Consider the following 13,924-nt stretch of genomic DNA (forward strand, 5'->3'; position numbering starts at 1 on the left):
TTCTCCTTTCTTTTGCAATTCAGGGTTTCATCCGCGTTTTTCATCTGGTCAGGTTGAATCTTCGGATTGTCCTGGAGTGGATGCGGTGGTGGATCGGTTGCATCGGATTTGGGGACAAGTGGTGGATAATTTGGAATTGTCCCAGGAGAGGACTCAGCAGTTTGCTAACCGTCGTCGTCGTGTTGGTCCCCACCTTCGCGTTGGGGACTTGGTGTGGTTGTCTTCCCGTTTTGTCCCTATGAGGGTTTCTTCTCCCAAATTTAAGCCTCGGTTCATCGGTCCTTATAGGATTTTGGAGATTCTTAACCCTGTTTCCTTTCGTTTGGACCTCCCGGCATCTTTCGCTATCCATAATGTGTTCCATCGGTCGTTGTTGCGGAGATATGAGGTACCGGTGGTTCCTTCTACTGAACCTCCTGCTCCTGTGCTGGTGGAGGGTGAATTGGAGTACGTCGTAGAGAAGATCTTGGACTCCCGTATTTCCAGACGGAGACTTCAATATCTGGTTAAATGGAAAGGCTATGGTCAGGAAGATAATTCTTGGGTAACTGCCTCTGATGTTCATGCCTCGGATTTGGTTCGTGCCTTTCATAGGGCTCATCCAGATCGCCCTGGCGGTTCTTGTGAGGGTTCGGTGCCCCCTCCTTAAGGGGAGGGTACTGTTGTGTATCCGCTTTTTGGGCTCCCCTGGTGGTTGCTGGTGGTACTGGTGACTTGTTTGCACTTTGCTGCTTCTGTTCACCTGCTTCCATCAGTGTTTGGGAGTTTCCTATTTAGCCTTGCTCTCCAGTCATTTCCTTGCCGGTCATCATTGTAACCAGAGCCTTCGGTTGCATGTTCCTGCTACTAGTCTGCTGATCAGCTAAGTGGACTTTGTCCTTTTGTTTTGTACCTTTTGTCCAGTTTGCAGTTTTTGTAATTCTCTGTAGCTGGAAGCTCTTGCGGGCTGAAATTGCCACTCCTGTGTCATGAGTTGACACAGGAGTCTTAAAGTAATTTCAGGATGGTTTTTGAAAGGGTTTTCAGTTGACCGTGAAGTCCTCTTTTGTATCCTTCTGCTATCTAGTAAGTGGACCTCTCTTTGCTAAATCTACTTTCATACTGTGTATGTCTTTTCCTCTTAATTCACCGTTATTACATGTGGGGGGCTGCTATCATCTTTTGGGGTATTTCCCTAGAGGTAAGCCAGGTCTGTTTCTTCCTCTACCAGGCGTAGTTAGCCCTCCGGCTGGCGCATGGCATATAGGAAGCCGTAGGTATGCTCCCTGGCTACTGTTAGTTGTGTGGTAGATTTAGCTCACGGTCAACTCGAGTTTCCATCACCCGAGAGCTCGTTCGTTACTTATATGTTTCTTACGTTCCCTTGCCATTGGGAACCATGACAGCTGTATGAGGATCGACGCAGATGCAAAATAGTCCTTCAAGCTATTGATTGCCTCCCTGGCTGGACTGGACTACTTGGAAAAGTCTGTCCCTTTCCTGGCCATATTAGTCAGAAGTTTGGCCACTATTGAAAAGTTCTTGATTAACGTATAGTGGTAGTTGGCGAAACTCAAAAACCTTTGAAACATCTTTAAATACTCAGGACGATCCCAATCTAGTAACACCTGGATGTTCTCCAGATCCATGCGAAAACTGGTGGATGATAGGGATCGCCTAAAAAAGAGAACATTTCTCTGGTTTGACAAATAATTTATTGTCTCTGAGTATCTGTAAGACCTGCCTGACATGTACCTGATGTGACTCAAGGTCAGGTGAATAAATTAATGTGTCACCAAGATAGATTACCACAAATCTACCCACCAAGTGACTAAAGATGTAATTTTCAAAGTTCCTGAAAGACGACAGGAGCATTAGTCAACCCAAATGGCATCACAAGGTTCTCATAGTGTCCCTCAGGTGTTTTGAAAGCTGTTTTCCACTCATCCCCCTCTTTAATACAAATGAGATTATACGCCCCCACTGAGATCCAGTTTAGAAAACCATTTTGCTCCTACAATCTGATTAAAGAGGTCCAGGATGAGAGGGAGTGGTTATGGATCCCGGACCGTGATCGGATTGAGTTTACATAAATCTAGGTAGGGGCATAACCCCCCGTCTTTCTTCTTAACAAAGAAAAACGCTGCAACAATGGGAGATGAGGATGGTCTGATATGATCTTTTGCCAAACTTTCCGCGATATAGTCCTTCATGGACTGCCTTTCTGGACCAGAGATAGTATACAGTCTGCTCTTAGGCAGCTTGGCCCCAGGAACAAGATTAGCGGCGCAGTCATATGGACAATGTCACAGCGTCTGGACACAGGTCACAGCATCCAGATACAGGTCACAGCGTCGGGATACAGGTCACAGCTCACATCCAGACATTCATACAAAACTTCATATTAACTTTTACTTTACAAACAAAAAGCCTCCCCTATAATCACCGAGGAGGTAACAGCCCCCAATATTCCAGGATGGTGGATATAATGGCGGCAGTACAGACATCACATACAGGCAGACTGACACCGCATACTGACAGATTGACACCGTATACAGACAGACTGACACCACATACAGGAAGAAGGACACCACATACAAACAGATGAACACCACATACAGACAGACTGACACCGCATAGACAGACAGACACCTCATACAGGCAGACTGACACCACATACAGGAAGACGGACACTGCATACACAGACTGACACCGAATACAGGCAGACTGACACAGAATACTGGCAGACTGACACTGCATACTGGCAGACTGACACCGCATAGACAGACGGACAACACATACAGGAATACGGACACCGCATACAGACAGATGGACACCACAGACAGACTGAAACCGCATAGACAGGTGGACACCGCATACAGACAGACTGACACCGAATACAGGCAGACTGACACCGCATAGACAGACAGATCGCATACAGGAACACGGACACCGCATACAGACAGATGGACACCGCATACAGACAGACTGACACCACATAGACAGACGGACACCGCATACGGGCAGACTGACAAAACATACAGGAAAACGGACACCGCATACAGACAGACAGACACCGCATACAGACTGACACCGAATACAGGCAGACTGACACTGAATACAGGCAGACTTGACACTGCATACTGGCACTGACACCGCTTACAGACAGACTGACACCGCATAGACAGAAGGACACCACATACAGGAAGACGGACACTGCATACAGACAGATGGACACTGATTACAGGCAGACTGACACCGCTTACAGACGGACACCACATACAGGCAGACCGACACTGTACACAGGCAGAACGACACCCCATACAGGCAGAATGACACCGCATACAGGCAGACAGACACCGCACACAGCTGACACCGCATACAGGCAGACTGACATCGCAGACTGTCACAGCATACAGACAGACTGACACCGTATACAGACAGAATGACACCACGCATACAGGCACACTGACACCGCATACAGGTAGACTGACACCGCATACAGGTAGACTGACACCGCATACAGGCAGACTGGCACCGCATACGGACAGAATGACACCGAATACCGGCAGAATGACACCGCACACAGACAGTCTGACACCGCATACAGGCAGACTGACACCGCATACAGGTAGACTGACACCGCATATAGACAGAATGACACCACATACAGACAGACTGACACCGCATACAGGCAGACTGACACCGTATACAGGCAGACTGACACCACATAGAGACAGACTGACATCGCATAGAGACAGACTGATACCGCACACAGGCATAATGTCACCACACACAGACTGACACCCCAAACAGGCAGACTGACACCGCATGCAGGCAGAATGACACCACATACGGACAGACTGACATCGCATACGGACAGAATGACACCGCATACGGACAGACTGACACCGCACACAGGCAGACTGACACCGCATACAGGTAGACTGACACCACATACAGGCAGACTGACACCGCATACAGGCAGACTGACTCCGCATACAGACAGAATGACACAGCATACAGACAGAATGACACCGCATACAGGCAGACTGACACCGCATACAGGCACACTGACACCGCATACAGGTAGAATGACACCGCACACAGGCAGACTGACACCGCATACAGGCAGACTGACACCGCATACAGGCAGAATGACACCGCATGCAGGCAGACTGACACCGCATACAGACAGAATGACCGCATACAGGCAGAATGACACCGCATACAGGCAGACTGGCACCGCAAACGGACAGAATGACACCGCATACAGGCAGAATGACACCGCATACAGACAGAATGACACCGCACACAGGCAGACTGACACCGCACACAGGCAGACTGACACCGCATACAGGCAGAATGACACCGCATACAGACAGAATGATAACGCATATGGACAGAATGACACCGCAGACAGAATGACACCGCATACAGGCACACTGACACCGCATACAGGCAGACTGACACCGCATACAGACACACTGACACCGCATACAGACACACTGACACCGCATACAGGCACACTGACACCGCATACAGGCACACTGACACCGCATACAGACACACTGACACCGCATACAGGTAGACTGACACCACATACAGGTAGACTGACCGCATACAGGCAGACTGACACCGCATACAGGCAGACTGACACCGCATACAGGAACACTGGCACCGCATACAGGCACACTGACACCGCATACAGGTAGAATGACACCGCACACAGGCAGACTGACACCGCACACAGGCAGACTGACACCGCATACAGGCAGAATGACACCGCATACAGACAGAATGACACCGCATACAGGCAGAATGACACCGCATACAGGCAGAATGACACCGCATACAGGCAGACTGGCACCGCATACGGACAGAATGACACCGCATACAGGCAGAATGACACCGCATACAGACAGAATGACACCGCATACAGACAGAATGACACCGCACACAGGCAGACTGACACCGCACACAGGCAGACTGACACCGCACACAGGCAGAATGACACCGCATACGGACAGAATGACACCGCATACAGACAGAATGACACCGCATACAGACAGAATGACACCGCACACAGGCAGACTGACACCGCATACAGGCAGAATGACACCGCATACAGACAGAATGATAACGCATATGGACAGAATGACACTGCATACAGGCAGACTGACACCGCATACAGGCAGACTGACACCGCATACAGGCAGAATGACACCGCATACAGACAGAATGACACCGCACACAGACAGAATGACACCGCATACAGGCAGAATGACACCGCACACAGGCAGAATGACACCGCATACAGGCAGAATGACACCGCATACAGACAGAATGATAACGCATACAGACAGAATGACACCGCACACAGGCAGAATGACACCGCATACAGGCAGAATGACACCGCATACAGGCAGAATGACACCGCACACAGGCAGACTGACACCGCACACAGGCAGACTGACACCGCATACGGACAGAATGACACCGCATACCGGCAGAATGACACCGCACACAGGCAGACTGACACCGCACACAGGCAGACTGACACCGCACACAGGCAGAATGACACCGCATACAGACAGAATGACACCGCATACAGACAGAATGACACCGCACACAGGCAGACTGACACCGCACACAGGCAGACTGACACCGCACACAGGCAGAATGACACCGCATACAGGCAGAATGACACCGCATACGGACAGAATGACACCGCATACCGGCAGAATGACACCGCACACAGACAGTCTGACACCGCATACAGGCAGACTGACACCGCATACAGGTAGACTGACACCGCATATAGACAGAATGACACCACATACAGACAGACTGACACCGCATACAGGCAGACTGACACCGTATACAGGCAGACTGACACCACATAGAGACAGACTGACACCGCATACAGGCAGACTGACATCGCATAGAGACAGACTGATACCACACACAGGCATAATGTCACCACACACAGACTGACACCCCAAACAGGCAGACTGACACCGCATGCAGGCAGAATGACACCACATACGGACAGACTGACATCGCATACGGACAGAATGACACCGCATACGGACAGACTGACACCGCACACAGGCAGACTGACACCGCATACAGGTAGACTGACACCACATACAGGCAGACTGACACCGCATACAGGCAGACTGACTCCGCATACAGACAGAATGACACAGCATACAGACAGAATGACACCGCATACAGGCAGACTGACACCGCATACAGGCACACTGACACCGCATACAGGTAGAATGACACCGCACACAGGCAGACTGACACCGCATACAGGCAGACTGACACCGCATACAGGCAGAATGACACCGCATGCAGGCAGACTGACACCGCATACAGACAGAATGACCGCATACAGGCAGAATGACACCGCATACAGGCAGACTGGCACCGCAAACGGACAGAATGACACCGCATACAGGCAGAATGACACCGCATACAGACAGAATGACACCGCACAGAGGCAGACTGACACCGCACACAGGCAGACTGACACCGCACACAGGCAGACTGACACCGCATACAGGCAGAATGACACCGCATACAGACAGAATGATAACGCATATGGACAGAATGACACCGCAGACAGAATGACACCTGTTATGACCCCAATGGCGAGGGTCTCAGAGGAACGTGGAAGTCTGCAGAATACAAAATCCAGCTCATAGGGCAGTGGTAACTGGGTTGACCATATATCTACTCCTAACGCCAACACTAGAAGTAGCCGGGAATCATTCCTACGTTGATTCTAGATGACACGCGCCAGCCGGAGAATCTAGCTACCCCTAGTAGAGGAAAACAAAGACCTTTCTTGCCTCCAGAGAAGGGGACCCCAAAGCTGGATAGAAGCCCCCCACAAATAATGACGGTGAGGTAAGAGGAAATGACAAACACAGAAATGAACCAGGTTTAGCACAGAGAGGCCCGCTTACTGATAGCAGAATAAAGAAAGGTAACTTATATGGTCAACAAAAACCCTATCAAAATCCACACTGCAAATTCAAGAACCCCCGAACCGTCTAACGGTCCGGGGGGAGAACACCAGCCCCCTAGAGCTTCCAGCAAAGGTCAGGATATAGATTTGGAACAAGCTGGACAAAAATACAAAACCAAAACAAATAGCAAAAAGCAAAAGGCAGACTTAGCTGATATAACTGGAACCAGGATCAGTAGACAAGAGCACAGCAGACTAGCTCTGATAACTACGTTGCCAGGCATTGAACTGAAGGTCCAGGGAGCTTATATAGCAACACCCCTAACTAACGACCCAGGTGCGGATAAAAGGAATGACAGAAAAACCAGAGTCAAAAAACTAGTAACCACTAGAGGGAGCAAAAAGCAAATTCACAACAGTACCCCCCCCTTAGTGAGGGGTCACCGAACCCTCACCACGACCACCAGGGCGATCAGGATGAGCGGCATGAAAGGCACGAACTAAATCGGCCGCATGAACATCAGAGGCGACCACCCAGGAATTATCCTCCTGACCATAGCCCTTCCACTTGACCAGGTACTGAAGCCTCCGCCTGGAGAGGCGAGAATCCAAGATCTTCTCCACCACGTACTCCAACTCGCCCTCAACCAACACCGGAGCAGGAGGCTCAGCAGAAGGAACTACAGGCACAATGTACCGCCGCAACAAGGACCTATGAAATACATTGTGAATAGCAAATGACACAGGAAGATCCAGACGAAAAGATACAGGATTAAGGATTTCCAATATCTTGTAAGGCCCAATAAAACGAGGTTTAAATTTGGGAGAGGAGACCTTCATAGGAACAAAGCGGGAAGAAAGCCATACCAAATCCCCAACGCGTAGTCGGGGACCCACACCGCGGCGGCGGTTGGCAAAGCGCTGAGCCTTCTCCTGTGACAACTTCAAGTTGTCCACCACATGATTCCAGATCTGCTGCAACCTATCCACCACAGAATCCACCCCAGGACAGTCAGAAGGCTCCACATGACCCGAAGAAAAGCGAGGATGGAAACCAGAGTTGCAGAAAAAAGGCGAAACCAAGGTGGCGGAACTAGCCCGATTATTAAGGGCAAACTCAGCCAACGGCAAGAATGTCACCCAATCGTCCTGATCAGCAGAGACAAAACACCTCAAATAAGCCTCCAAAGTCTGATTGGTTCGCTCCGTCTGTCCATTAGTCTGAGGATGGAAAGCAGACGAAAACGACAAATCAATGCCCATCCTACTACAAAAGGATCGCTAGAACCTGGAAACGAACTGGGATCCTCTGTCTGACACAATATTCTCAGGGATGCCGTGCAAACGAACCACGTTCTGGAAAAACACAGGAACCAGATCGGAAGAGGAAGGCAGCTTATGCAAGGGAACCAAATGGACCATCTTGGAGAAGCGATCACATATCACCCAGATAACGGACATGCCCTGAGATAGCGGAAGATCAGAAATGAAATCCATGGAGATATGTGTCCAAGGTCTCTTCGGGACAGGCAAGGGCAAGAGCAAACCGCTGGCACGAGAACAGCAAGGCTTAGCTCGAGCACAAGTCCCACAGGACTGCACAAATGACCGCACATCCCTTGACAAGGAAGGCCACCAAAAGGACCTGGCCACCAGATCTCTGGTGCCAAAAATTCCCGGGTGACCTGCCAACACCGAGGAATGAACCTCGGAAATGACTCTGCTGGTCCACTTATCCGGGACAAACAGTCTGTCAGGTGGACAAGACTCAGGCCTATCAGTCTGAAATCTCTGCAACACACGTCGCAGATCCGGAGAAATAGCTGACAAGATAACTCCATCTTTAAGAATACCAACAGGATCAGCGACTCCAGGAGCATCAGGCACAAAGCTCCTAGAAAGAGCATCGGCCTTCACATTCTTTGAACCTGGTAAATACGAGACAACAAAATCAAAGCGGGAGAAAAACAATGACCAGCGGGCCTGTCTCGGATTAAGGCGTTTAGCAGACTCGAGATACATCAGATTTTTGTGATCAGTCAAGACCACCACACGATGCTTAGCACCCTCGAGCCAATGACGCCACTCCTCAAATGCCCATTTCATGGCCAACAACTCCCGATTGCCCACATCATAATTTCGCTCGGCAGGCGAAAACTTCCTAGAGAAAAAGGCACAAGGCTTCATAACAGAGCAACCAGGGCCTCTCTGCGACAAAACGGCCCCTGCCCCAATCTCCGAAGCATCCACCTCAACCTGAAAGGGAAGTGAGACGTCAGGCTGGCACAAAACAGGCGCCGAAGTAAACCGGCGTTTCAACTCCTGGAAAGCCTCCACGGCAGCAGGAGCCCAGTTAGCTACATCGGAGCCCTTCTTGGTCATATCCGTCAAAGGTTTCACAATGCTAGAAAAATTAGCAATAAAACGACGGTAGAAGTTAGCGAAGCCCAAGAACTTCTGAAGACTCTTAACTGACGAGGGCTGAGTCCAATCAAGAATAGCTCGGACCTTGACTGGGTCCATCTCCACAGCAGAAGGGGAAAAAATGAACCCCAAAAAGGGAACCTTCTGTACACCAAAGAGACACTTTGAGCCCTTGACAAACAAAGAATTTTCACGCAAAATTTTAAAGACCAACCTGACCTGCTCCACATGCGAATCCCAATTATCAGAAAAAACCAAAATATCATCCAGATAAACAATCAAAAATTTATCCAGATACTTCCGGAAAATGTCATGCATAAAGGACTGAAAAACTGAAGGCGCATTGGAGAGCCCAAAAGGCATCACCAAGTACTCAAAATGACCTTCGGGCGTATTGAATGCGGTTTTCCATTCATCACCTTGCTTAATGCGCACAAGGTTGTACGCACCACGAAGGTCTATCTTGGTGAACCACTTGGCACCCTTAATCCGGGCAAACAAGTCAGACAACAGCGGTAAAGGATACTGAAATTTGACAGTGATCTTATTTAAAAGCCGATAATCAATGCAAGGTCTCAAAGATCCGTCCTTTTTTGCCACAAAAAAGAATCCCGCACCAAGAGGGGAAGAAGACGGACGAATATGTCCTTTCTCCAGAGACTCCTTGATATATGAACGCATAGCGGTATGTTCAGGTACCGACAGATTAAACAGTCTTCCCTTAGGAAACTTACTGCCTGGGATCAAATCTATAGCACAGTCACAGTCCCTATGAGGAGGCAGTGCACTGGACTCAGACTCACTGAAGACATCCTGATAATCAGACAAATACTCCGGAACTTCCGAAGGCGTAGAAGAAGCAATAGACACAGGCAGGGAATCCCCATGAATACCAAGACAGCCCCAACTTGAGACTGACATAGCCTTCCAGTCCAGGACTGGATTATGGGTCTGTAACCATGGCAGCCCTAAAACAACCAAATCATGCATTTTATGTAAAACCAGGAAACGTATCACCTCGCGGTGTTCAGGAGTCATGCACATGGTAACCTGTGTCCAATACTGCGGTTTATTTGCTGCCAATGGTGTAGCATCAATACCCCTAAGAGGAATAGGATTTTCTAATGGTTCAAGAGTAAAACCACAGCGCTTAGCAAATGAGAGATCCATGAGACTCAGGGCAGCACCTGAATCTACAAACGCCATGACAGGATAAGATGACAGTGAGCAAATCAAAGTTACAGACAGAATAAATTTAGGTTGCAAATTACCAACGGTGACAGGACTAACAACCTTAGCTATACGTTTAGAGCATGCTGAGATAACATGTGTAGAATCACCACAGTAGTAGCACAAGCCATTCCGGCGTCTATAAATTTTCCGCTCATTTCTAGTCAGGATTCTATCACATTGCATTAAATCAGGTGTCTGTTCAGACAACACCATGAGGGAATTTGCGGTTTTTCTATCACATTGCACCGAATTAGGTGTCTGTTCAGACAACACCATGAGGGAATTTGCGGTTTTGCGCTCCCGCAACCGCCGGTCAATTTGAATAGCCAGTGCCATAGTATCATTCAGACCTGTGGGAATGGGAAAACCCACCATAACATTCTTAATGGCTTCAGAAAGGCCATTTCTAAAATTAGCGGCCAGTGCACACTCGTTCCAATGTGTCAGCACGGACCATTTCCGAAATTTTTGGCAATACACTTCAGCCTCGTCCTGCCCCTGAGACATAGCCAGCAAGGTCTTTTCTGCCTGAATCTCAAGATTGGGTTCCTCATAAAGTAAACCGAGCGCCAGAAAAAACGCATCAAGATCAGCCAATGCCGGATCTCCTGGCGCCAGTGAAAAAGCCCAATCCTGAGGGTCGCCCCGTAAGAACGAAATAACAATTTTTACTTGCTGAGCAGAATCTCCAGATGAACAGGGTCTCAGGGAGAAAAACAATTTACAATTATTCACGAAATTCCTAAACTTAAACCTGTCTCCGGAAAACAGTTCAGGAATCGGTATTTTAGGTTCTGACCTAGGATTTCTGATAACATAGTCTTGTATGCCCTGCACACGAGTAGCCAGCTGGTCCACACTTGTAATCAAGGTCTGGACATTCATGTCTGCAGCAAGCATAGCCACTCTGAGGTAAAGGGGAAGAAGAAAAAAAAAAAAAACAAAAACTCAGAATCTTCTTTCTTATAATCCCTCTTCTGCAATGCATTAAACATTAAATACTGGCCTGGCAAACTGTTATGACCCCAATGGCGAGGGTCTCAGAGGAACGTGGAAGTCTGCAGAATACAAAATCCAGCTCATAGGGCAGTGGTAACTGGGTTGACCATATATCTACTCCTAACGCCAACACTAGAAGTAGCCGGGAATCATTCCTACGTTGATTCTAGATGACACGCGCCAGCCGGAGAATCTAGCTACCCCTAGTAGAGGAAAACAAAGACCTTTCTTGCCTCCAGAGAAGGGGACCCCAAAGCTGGATAGAAGCCCCCCACAAATAATGACGGTGAGGTAAGAGGAAATGACAAACACAGAAATGAATCAGGTTTAGCACAGAGAGGCCCGCTTACTGATAGCAGAATAAAGAAAGGTAACTTATATGGTCAACAAAAACCCTATCAAAATCCACACTGGAAATTCAAGAACCCCCGAACCGTCTAACGGTCCGGGGGGAGAACACCAGCCCCCTAGAGCTTCCAGCAAAGGTCAGGATATAGATTTGGAACAAGCTGGACAAAAATACAAAACCAAAACAAATAGCAAAAAGCAAAAGGCAGACTTAGCTGATATAACTGGAACCAGGATCAGTAGACAAGAGCACAGCAGACTAGCTCTGATAACTACGTTGCCAGGCATTGAACTGAAGGTCCAGGGAGCTTATATAGCAACACCCCTAACTAACGACCCAGGTGCGGATAAAAGGAATGACAGAAAAACCAGAGTCAAAAAACTAGTAACCACTAGAGGGAGCAAAAAGCAAATTCACAACAGACACCGCATACAGGCACACTGACACCGCATACAGGCAGACTGACACCGCATACAGACACACTGACACCGCATACAGACACACTGACACCGCATACAGGCACACTGACACCGCATACAGGCACACTGACACCGCATACAGACACACTGACACCGCATACAGGTAGACTGACACCACATACAGGTAGACTGACCGCATACAGGCAGACTGACACCGCATACAGGCAGACTGACACCGCATACAGGAACACTGGCACCGCATACAGGCAGGCTGACACCGCATACAGGCACACTGACACCGCATACAGGTAGAATGACACCGCACACAGGCAGACTGACACCGCACACAGGCAGACTGACACCGCATACAGGCAGAATGACACCGCATACAGACAGAATGACACCGCATACAGGCAGAATGACACCGCATACAGGCAGAATGACACCGCATACAGGCAGAATGACACCGCATACAGGCAGACTGGCACCGCATACGGACAGAATGACACCGCATACAGGCAGAATGACACCGCATACAGACAGAATGACACCGCATACAGACAGAATGACACCGCACACAGGCAGACTGACACCGCACACAGGCAGACTGACACCGCACACAGGCAGAATGACACCGCATACAGGCAGAATGACACCGCATACGGACAGAATGACACCGCATACAGACAGAATGACACCGCATACAGACAGAATGACACCGCACACAGGCAGACTGACACCGCATACAGGCAGAATGACACCGCATACAGACAGAATGATAACGCATATGGACAGAATGACACTGCATACAGGCAGACTGACACCGCATACAGGCAGACTGACACCGCATACAGGCAGAATGACACCGCATACAGACAGAATGACACCGCACACAGACAGAATGACACCGCATACAGGCAGAATGACACCGCACACAGGCAGAATGACACCGCATACAGGCAGAATGACACCGCATACAGACAGAATGATAACGCATACAGACAGAATGACACCGCACACAGGCAGAATGACACCGCATACAGGCAGAATGACACCGCATACAGGCAGAATGACACCGCACACAGGCAGACTGACACCGCACACAGGCAGACTGACACCGCATACGGACAGAATGACACCACATACCGGCAGAATGACACCGCACACAGGCAGACTGACACCGCACACAGGCAGACTGACACCGCACACAGGCAGAATGACACCGCATACAGACAGAATGACACCGCATACAGACAGAATGACACCGCACACAGGCAGACTGACACCGCACACAGGCAGACTGACACCGCACACAGGCAGAATGACACCGCATACAGGCAGAATGACACCGCATACGGACAGAATGACACCGCATACCGGCAGAATGACACCGCACACAGGCAGACTGACACCGCACACAGGCAGACTGACACCGCACACAGGCAGAATGACACCGCATACAGACAGAATGACACCGCATACAGACAGAATGACACCGCACACAGGCAGACTGACACCGCACACAGGCAGACTGACACC

This window comes from Ranitomeya variabilis, chromosome 2 (genome assembly GCF_051348905.1).
Source record: "Ranitomeya variabilis isolate aRanVar5 chromosome 2, aRanVar5.hap1, whole genome shotgun sequence".
Taxonomy (NCBI): Eukaryota; Metazoa; Chordata; class Amphibia; order Anura; family Dendrobatidae; genus Ranitomeya; species Ranitomeya variabilis.